Here is an 8,596-nt window from a genome sequence, read left to right on the forward strand (position 1 = left end):
TCCCGCCTCACCCGCGCTCCCTTGTTTTCCAGTTTGGAAGGAGCAAGCCAGGGGTGTTTGTGAGCGCTCTCTAATCAGATGCAGCGGTTTTCTCAGAGCCTGGTGCGATTTCTGTAGCTTCCAGCAATGTGTGGGACACACTTGCACTGAAGAATTTAATGACTTGTTTTACTGCTGCCTGCCATCAATATTTATCTATATTAACTGAAGAAAGGCATTACTCGAAATGGCGTTTCACACCTCTGAGCATTATACAGTAATTCTAAAGTCGTAAGTTGTACCAAATTCTACGGGCAAACTGAGAGATACGGTATGAATGGAAATAGTCCAGCTCGAAGTTTTTAAACTTGAATTGTCTGCAGCAATCTGGAAAGCCAAAGTCAAGATGATTGGAGTTGTTATGGCTGGGAATCTCTGGGTAAAAAGAAACGGAAACAATCGTTCCTTTGCTTGTCTTTGTTTTGTTTTGTTTTGTTTATCCCTTGAATTATCAAGAGCCCTTTGAAAGTATATATAATAGAAAAGAGAAGCTCAGACAAAGCAATGAGCCGACGTAGATGAGTACCTGGCTTATTTCTGCCTTAATCACTCAGGAAAGCAGGCTGAATTATCCCTTCCATGTTTCCACTTACCTTCCTCTGGTAATCAGTTTTCTCGCTCTTGGTTTCCCCTTGCCAGAGAGTTGTCTCTGAGCCCGTTTTATCACGTGAACACTTCCTGGTTTGCATCTCTTCAACGCACTTCTGGAAAAAGTACCCCACTTACTGGATGGAGGGTTTGTACGCCTGCTTATGGCCGCCCCGCACCCCCACTAGCACGCAAGCGCCTTGAGGGCAGAGACAAGCCATTCTGTCTCTAGCATAGATATATGGCAGGGGCCACTTTCCATTTGCAGAGTGAATTACCCGCCCCAGAAGATCGTGAGCTTAAGGCACTGTGGGAATTCTAGTATCTGCACAGACCACGTCAGTTTGAGCTTTAAAAGCACCCTTTAAATATCCTAGGCTTGAGCTTTACTGAAAGGCCAGCGTTTTCAAGGGTGAAAAGGCTGAGGGAGATCAGTGGGGCCAACCCTTCACCTTACCGAGGAGAGAACTTAGTCCCAGAGGGATTAAGAGACTCACTCATCCAAGGTCGTTCAGAGCTTTGCAGCAGCATAAGAAGCTCCAGAACCTGGGCTTCTGGCAGCTGCTGGCTCTTTCTCAGACGCTGTGTTCTATCTCCAAAAATAAGCTCTCCCGCCAATGGCTTCTAGAATAGCTTGACTTTCGCATTCTAGTCTAAAATGCACTTCCTATAATTTTCCCGTCTTTAGAAATTATGTTTATGGGACATCGGGGCAGGAGAATTAGTCCTCAATTCATAATAGATAAGGTTTACAATTTTAATAACGGAAGTAGAACTTCAGGGAAACTTTACAACTGCCCTATCAGCCCACCACGCTTAGGTTTTATGTTAATCCAGGATTACTCACCCAGTGACTTTACACACTTTGGAAGAAGCACAAGACTTGGAAATAGAAATAGCGAACAGAAGGACACATGTGCAGCGGGAGTCTGATTCCCAGCCTTTCTGGAGTTGTAAAAGCCTGCTGTTATTTGGTGGCTTCTGTGAAACAGGACTGACACATTGCTTATTTCCTTTAAAAAAAAAATATGAAGTAGAATTAATTTATTTTCATTTTAAGGCTTGGAAGCACTCCTGGAATTAACCAGAGATACCCTGGAGAATGAGCTGTAGGGATGGGAATCACTGAATGAGAAGCTGAAAATCAGGAGGTAAGACCGCGTATGTATCAATCCACATTCAGGCACGACATTGAGCATGACTTATAAAGTCATTTGTGTCCTTTAAATAAATAGATAGTGATAGATTTTCAAAAAGGGTGGAGGGAGGGAAAAAGCTATTCAGGAAACGCTGGTGTAATCCTGCTGTTTTCAGAAAAAAAGGGAAGTCGTGGGTCTAATTTCGTGCCATGGTAGGCATTAGTACTCAGAGTAAATAAAATTGCCTACTAAAATAAGATATCTTTTCTCTGAATGTCATCTGTTTATCCACTCTTCTAAGTAAAATTAATAGCAAAGGTAAAGAAAAGCGTGGCTCATCATATGGAGCAGAAGCTTTGAAAGAAAAGGAAATATGTAAAGCTTTCTCTCAACATCAAATCAATATCTCATTTTCTTAGTGATTAATTCAAAATGAGCATCCAGCTCCTAATGTTTTAACTGATATATGATCCCAATCTTTTATTTACTCTCTATATTTCCAAGGCGGGATCATTTTAGAGGCAGCTGGTCGTGGCATTGATAACTCCCTGATTTAGGTCAGCGGAACACGTGCAGGTGATAAAAACAGTTTTAGGTATCTCGCAATCACGATACAGAAATATTTTCTTCATTCTTTTAGGCCAGCAAGCAACGACAGGTATTCAAAGCATCGGACTGTCAACACAGTGAGTTCTGCTGTCGCCTGCATCATAATCTGTTTCTTAGTAACACTTAGTCTGAGCAGCCGTAATAGAATTAATTATACTTCATTTTGCTGCCTTTAACAGTATTGACCAAATTTAAGAACAAATGAGAAGTGCTTATCAAGCTTGAAGAAAATAATCCATCAGTGGCACAATTTAAATTCTCTGCAGTTCTCTTATTAATCAAAGTAACACTTACTATCCTATCTCCACTTCCCATTAACAGTCATTAAGCCCTGCTGCTGATTGAAGCAATTTCTTTAGGGATCTCAACCTCATTTTTAAGAGAACCTTCTTTAGTGGAAAACAATATCATATAAACGCAGCAACTTAAGAGAGAGGGAGAAGGTTCTTCAATCATGTTCTGACCTTGATAGTTTTCAATGGTGTGAGTTCAAAAAAGTACCCAGCTGTGATTCTGGAAACTCTGAGAGTGGATGGGCTGTCCTTGCCTCAGCACCTGAAGGAGGCACGACTCGAACAGGCAAGGCTTGGATTTGGCGCAAACCGCTTGCCAGCCTCTCTGGAGCACTATGGCCCTTGTTCTAGTCTTTGGCTCACAGTGTCTGATGCTTCTCAGAAAAACGGAATACCCCAAGAAGGGCTTACCAGGCATACCTCTGTTTTGAGTTGTCGTTCTGAGTAGGCGCGTGGTAGAGAGGTAAGACCAAGGAGTGTGGGGCCGGAAGACTTGGGTTTGAGGCAACACTCATACTTCTAAACCAGGGGATCTTGAACAGCTTATCCAGTCTTTCTGTCTCCATTTTCCTCTGAAATGGAAATAAGAGTACCATCGGCTCCACATTGTGCACAGCACACAAGAAAATGTATGTGAAAGTCTTTTGAAATTGTCAAATGCTATACAAATGTTAACTCATCGAGCCCTAGAAGTCGTGGACGGTGTTTCATTCAGTTCTGTCCCCAGGCTCTCGCCCAAGGCTGAGACATAGTAGGGGCCCAATAGGTGTTGAAGTAATGCCAAAGAAGCCCTATTTCTAAACGTGAGAATAATGTAATAAAGCCGCATCATGTAATTTTTCAGAAATACCTGCAATGGTGTGGAGTGGAAGGGGCCATGGATGTACAAAGCAGGGCTCTAGGGCACTGAGAAGAAAACCGAAACACTACGAGAATCCAGGGAATTTGGAGGGCCACGCCCTGCCCCTGAGATGTTCCCAGAGGCCAGAAGAGAGTAGACTTTGGCAGGGAGTGCACCGCCTTTCCTTGACGAGATGAAGGGCACCTTCCACCACTTAATCTCTGGTAAGACATTCAGTGTACGATTCCCGGCTCGAAGAAATGAAACGCTGAGCTGAATTTTTGGATCACAAGAGTTCTGTGATCAGTGTGACTGAGGAAGCGGTGACCTTAAGAGGAAAATGCCCAGGGAATGTTGGTGACTGGTACGGGAAAGCCTGCCGGTTTGGTCATGCTAGGCAAGATGAGGTGAGAAACCGTTTCCTCACCAGGTGCCCAGTGCATTCCACGCCTGGAGGTTGGACGTCACAGTGATTGACAGCACAGCTTGGGGAACTTACTAGGCTGCTAAGAGTCAAGTCGGCAAGTCGCACGCAAAGCAATCACATATCAGGATGTGGTCTGGACTCGGGCATAGGCTCTGGGCCTGCATCGTAGCTGTTCTACTAGCATTTTGTGTCCAGACATCTAATAATACTCTGGAGTCTCACCTCCTCGCACGCCTAACCCCTTGGACACCAGTGTTTCCTTTCGGTTATTCATTGTAATTCACCATAATCCTAATGTTTATAAAAGCCAAATACGGCATGGCACTGGTTATAAAATTTCAAGGCAGTAAAAACACTCAGTATTCATCCTGCTCAATCTTATCCACGAGGAAACAGACTCCGGTCCAGTGCTGTGCCCGAGGCCACCCAGCTGGGCACAGTTGGCCATCTTGAGCCCGTTCAGAAGTGACCTCGCTCCTTTGCACAGCCTTCTGAGATCTGCTACGAAGCTCTTCTCTTTCCCCCAGAGGAGGCCGTATACCTTTGAAGGAGACCCACAGAGACCTCTCAGGAAGGATTTCAGCATGCCTGTCGGATTCTTATGTCTCCGTTTTAAACACGGAACCCTTTTGCTTTGGGCTGGCTCAAAGAGAAAGGTTTCAGATCGGACAGGTGAGGTAGATCCATCATTTTCGTTTAATGGTCAAAGTCCCAGGACAGATCAATCAAGACCTGGATCTGAATTTGCTTGGCCAGCATAGACGTGAAGACGCCTTTCAATAGGCTATTGGGCCTGATGTATAAAGAGAATCATACAATCGATGTAGATGTGGAACAACCTCAAGTTCTGATGACCATTGACATCTCCGGCCGCAGACCAGGCCCCCCTCTTGAGATGTTCCCGGAGGCCAGAAGAGAGGAGACTTCGGCAGGGAGTGAATTGCCTTTCCTTGACGAGATGGAGGGCACTATCCACCACTTAATCTCTGATAGACATCCAGTGTATGATTCCCATCTCGAAGAAATGAAACGCTGAGCTGAATTTTTGGATCAATGGAATACCTACTCCTGTTAAAGCACTTAAAAAGGAAAACATCTACAAAACGTCCCATTAGGCTGACAAATTTATAACGCTATGAAAAGCGTGCCAGCAGTTTCAAAGCCGAATAGAGCGTTGTGTTTAAAGAGTATGAATGGATTTGAGTTCAGCCATATTTCATCCACGCGAACAAGTTTAGCTATCACATCTCTTCCCAATATTTCCCACATTTACTTTTAACTAGGCATATGTACGCCATGACAGAATATGGACATCATCTTAAAAAATAAGTTGTAAAATGAATGATATTAAATGGACTTTCACAGCATGAAGACATGGAAATATATTCTCATCTTGATGTGCGGGGCTGTACAGACATAAATGCCATTAGCATTAATGGTAATTATGTGCGTAAATCCCCATGCTCTGGGTGAGAATATGCCCCTTAGTTTGCAAGTACAATGACGGGCTCATTTTTGAGATTAGAAACAGCTGAGGCTTCCCCACCACTCCTCACCCCCTAACTGGGAGACATATACAGAGTGGCTCAGAGCATAAAGTCTGATCGGCCCCTTTCACGAAACACGCGATTCAAGCACTTTAAAATTCTTTCGCCTCGGCAAAGCTGGAGACGTAGGAAAAAAGTCTCTACCTGCAGTCTGAGTTTCCCAGTAATTTACGCTACGGCATTCGTAGTTTCTTGTCACCTGCCCGGGGTGGTTACCCTACCGGAGCTCTGCACGCTCACAACGAATTCATTTGATTATGGGCTGATAACTACCGAGAATACTAGTTTTCAGTCGACCCAGAAAGGACCGAGTAGCTACGATGAAAATTTGTGGAAAGCACGCAAATTTGGTATCCTGTTTACCAAGGCCAGTGTGCTCTAATCTCATTGAAACAGGCAGGCAGGTGATAGTGCCAGGGAAAAGGATCACGTCTTCCCTTTTTAAGCCTTACGTTAACAAGGCAACATGACCCAAGTATTCGGTTAGGCCTCACTTCACACAGTAGGAAAACAAAAAAGTCCTCTTTGCCCAAAAGTCAGAAGACATTTCACACAGCGGGCCGACTGTTTTATAACTTCACAAACACTCCATCAGGGGAAGATGGGACAAAGAGACACATGTAATTAAAATATACTAAAAGAAACAAGCCATTGCGGCTTTCAATTACCATGGAACGAAGAAGCAACCATATTATTTCTACAAACTATTTTCACTTAGCACAGTTCAGATGGAATTATTGCCATGACCTTTTAAAAATGTGAAAGAGTGAATCAATACCCTTTCAGAGGCAAGATTACAGGACCAGAATTGGCCGTGCTCTAATAGTATTTCTGCATCAGAAGGCAGTTGAAACCTAATTATCGTCAATCACATACAAGGTAGTGCCACGTACTGATGAGCCCAGGCAGACAGCAGCGTGCACGGGAGGGTCTGTGAATGAGGGTCTTCGACAGGGAGGAGCACGTGTGCTGAAGGGGCCGGGGCATCCGGGAAGCCCGAGGCCAGTGGAGTAAGGCTTACAGGTGACTTATAGGGACTGTCACTCATTTACAATAACTAACACCAGCCTGTCAGAAACAGCCACCTGTAAATGATGTATGAGTGGCTGGCAGCCTGCCATCCCCCCATAGACCTTGCAGCCAAGAATCACATTTTATTGTCGAGGTCATCGGAATGCTTACTTGGATACATGCCATATATTATTAAAAAATAACAAACAGCCAATCAGCAACGCTTCTTAAGGCTCAAGGGCAAAATAGCCAACCTGCTTACAGAAAATGGGAAAGCAACATCCAAGCTCCGTTTTAGCAGGTGATTTTTTTTTAATTGCTTCTCTCCACATAGAAAGAAACCACACTGTGGAGAGGCCCGAGGCAAGTGATACAATGTCAGATGGAGAGAATATATTCGGATATTCACTTTTCCTGGGCTGTTTTATCCATGATGCCAGCACCAAAAATAAACTTCTCTTCATCAACAACGACAGCCCCAACTGCTACGCTATGTGCTGGTGATAAGCTTCCAGGCGGTGAAAGCCACAGAAACCAGTTAGCAAGGCAAGGAGATAAGGATGTCTGGTTTGATTTTTCTATTCAATTCCATCTTTTTGGAATCTGCCGGAGAGTACCAAAATGACCCTGCGTCCCACGACAAAATTTTTCTTTGCAACCAATCGTTTCATATACTATCAGAAGGCCATATACTGTTTTTAATTTGATCCAATAGCCGAGGTATGGGTAGAAGTTTCAACAATGTTTCAACATAAGAAACGTACAACATTATCAAATGTTAGAGATACTGGGGCGCCTGGGTGATTCAGTCAGTTAAGCCTCTGACTCTTGATTTGGGCTCAGGTCACGATCTCACGGTCTGTGAGTTCAAGCCCCACCGTGGGCTCTGTGCTGACAGTGTGGAGCCTGCCTGGGCTTCTCTGTCTCCCTCTCTCTCTGCCCCACTTGATCTCTCTCTCTCAAAAATAAACTTTAAAAAGATGTTAGAGACAGTAAGCCATTAAGAAGAATTTGACAACTCCTGGCAACTTTCAAGCCAAAGAATCTATTCTGTAGCCATACAATTTCAAATATTGTCCCATCTAGCTTAGCGTTGAAAATCTCGGTGATCATCGGCTTGCCCCGTCTTGTTCCACAAGCTTCACTTACTCGCACAGAAACGAAGGATTCGGCATATTTGTTAACATTATACAGTAATTGGACAGCGTTTTGTTCAATGCTCTTAATGTTCCTCGAATAAAAACATTAAAAATGCACTAAAAAAAAAAAACAAAACAAAACTAGGAATACTCATTACACACGAGCAATAGTTTTTAATTTAGAAAAAGAGTCTAATTGAAATTACATTTGTTATGCAGAGACTGCCAATAATTATCTTGGCTTTAAATATGCAAACACAAAGATTTCTTTTTGAATTGATGACTCTTTTCAGAAGGGGCTGCCACTAGTTGAATTCAGTGATCCGGGGACTGGGCTGTGAAAACAGGTGGTCCCCAGGTGGACCGGATAGCCTTCCAGAGCTGCCACGGTAGAACACGTGCCAATATAGCGACCGGGCGGTTCCATGAGACTCCGGCCCTAGGAGTATGTCACCATGCTTGTCCCAATCACTCCACTACAACCACAGAATTCCCGAAAGGGCAAATCCGCTTCCCGCAGACCGGTGATATGCCACCATTTTAGCCTCCGGCCTCTTATCACGGAAAATGAGAGAACAAGGGGCATTTGGTGAGACTAAAGAGGATGTTAAAATCCTGCCCTGGCTATGACCTGAGCGATTTTGAAAAGCCGACTACCATGGCTAAAAGCAGTGACTTGTGGGTAAGGAGGGACTCCTATGGGATTCCGTAACTCACTTGTTGGGCTCAAAAACAGCATGCAAGAGCCTCTCTCTTAAAGAGCTCACGGCCAAAGACAACCTTCGCACCTCGTCTTTATGACAGATCACGTTATCGCAATTGATGCGACACCAATGCCTGCTGCACGGTAACCACTCCAAGTCCTCTTTAACTGGAGGCTTCTCAATATACTGATTTCTAATGTCCCGCAAGTGCTATAAAGTGATTGCTGTTGACCATCGTCTTGTTTTAATGTCCCCTATA

General features: G+C 44.1%; 1 protein-coding gene across 1 annotated transcript in view; it reads right to left on the reverse strand.

Moving 5' to 3' along the window:
* SKAP2 (src kinase associated phosphoprotein 2) overlaps positions 1 to 8,596 on the reverse strand; it is a 238,658-nt gene that overhangs the window by 37,409 nt on the left and 192,653 nt on the right. The window contains exons 16-18 of the transcript XR_014137299.1: positions 3,089 to 3,240; positions 1,475 to 1,640; positions 633 to 743 (exon numbers count right to left, since the gene is read on the reverse strand). The gene's annotated coding sequence lies outside the window, so the exon portion shown is untranslated. The remainder of the gene's footprint in view (positions 1 to 632; positions 744 to 1,474; positions 1,641 to 3,088; positions 3,241 to 8,596) is intronic.

The sequence above is a fragment of the Panthera onca genome, chromosome A2, assembly GCF_046562875.1.
Source record: "Panthera onca isolate mPanOnc1 chromosome A2, mPanOnc1 haplotype 2, whole genome shotgun sequence".
NCBI lineage: Eukaryota > Metazoa > Chordata > Mammalia > Carnivora > Felidae > Panthera > Panthera onca.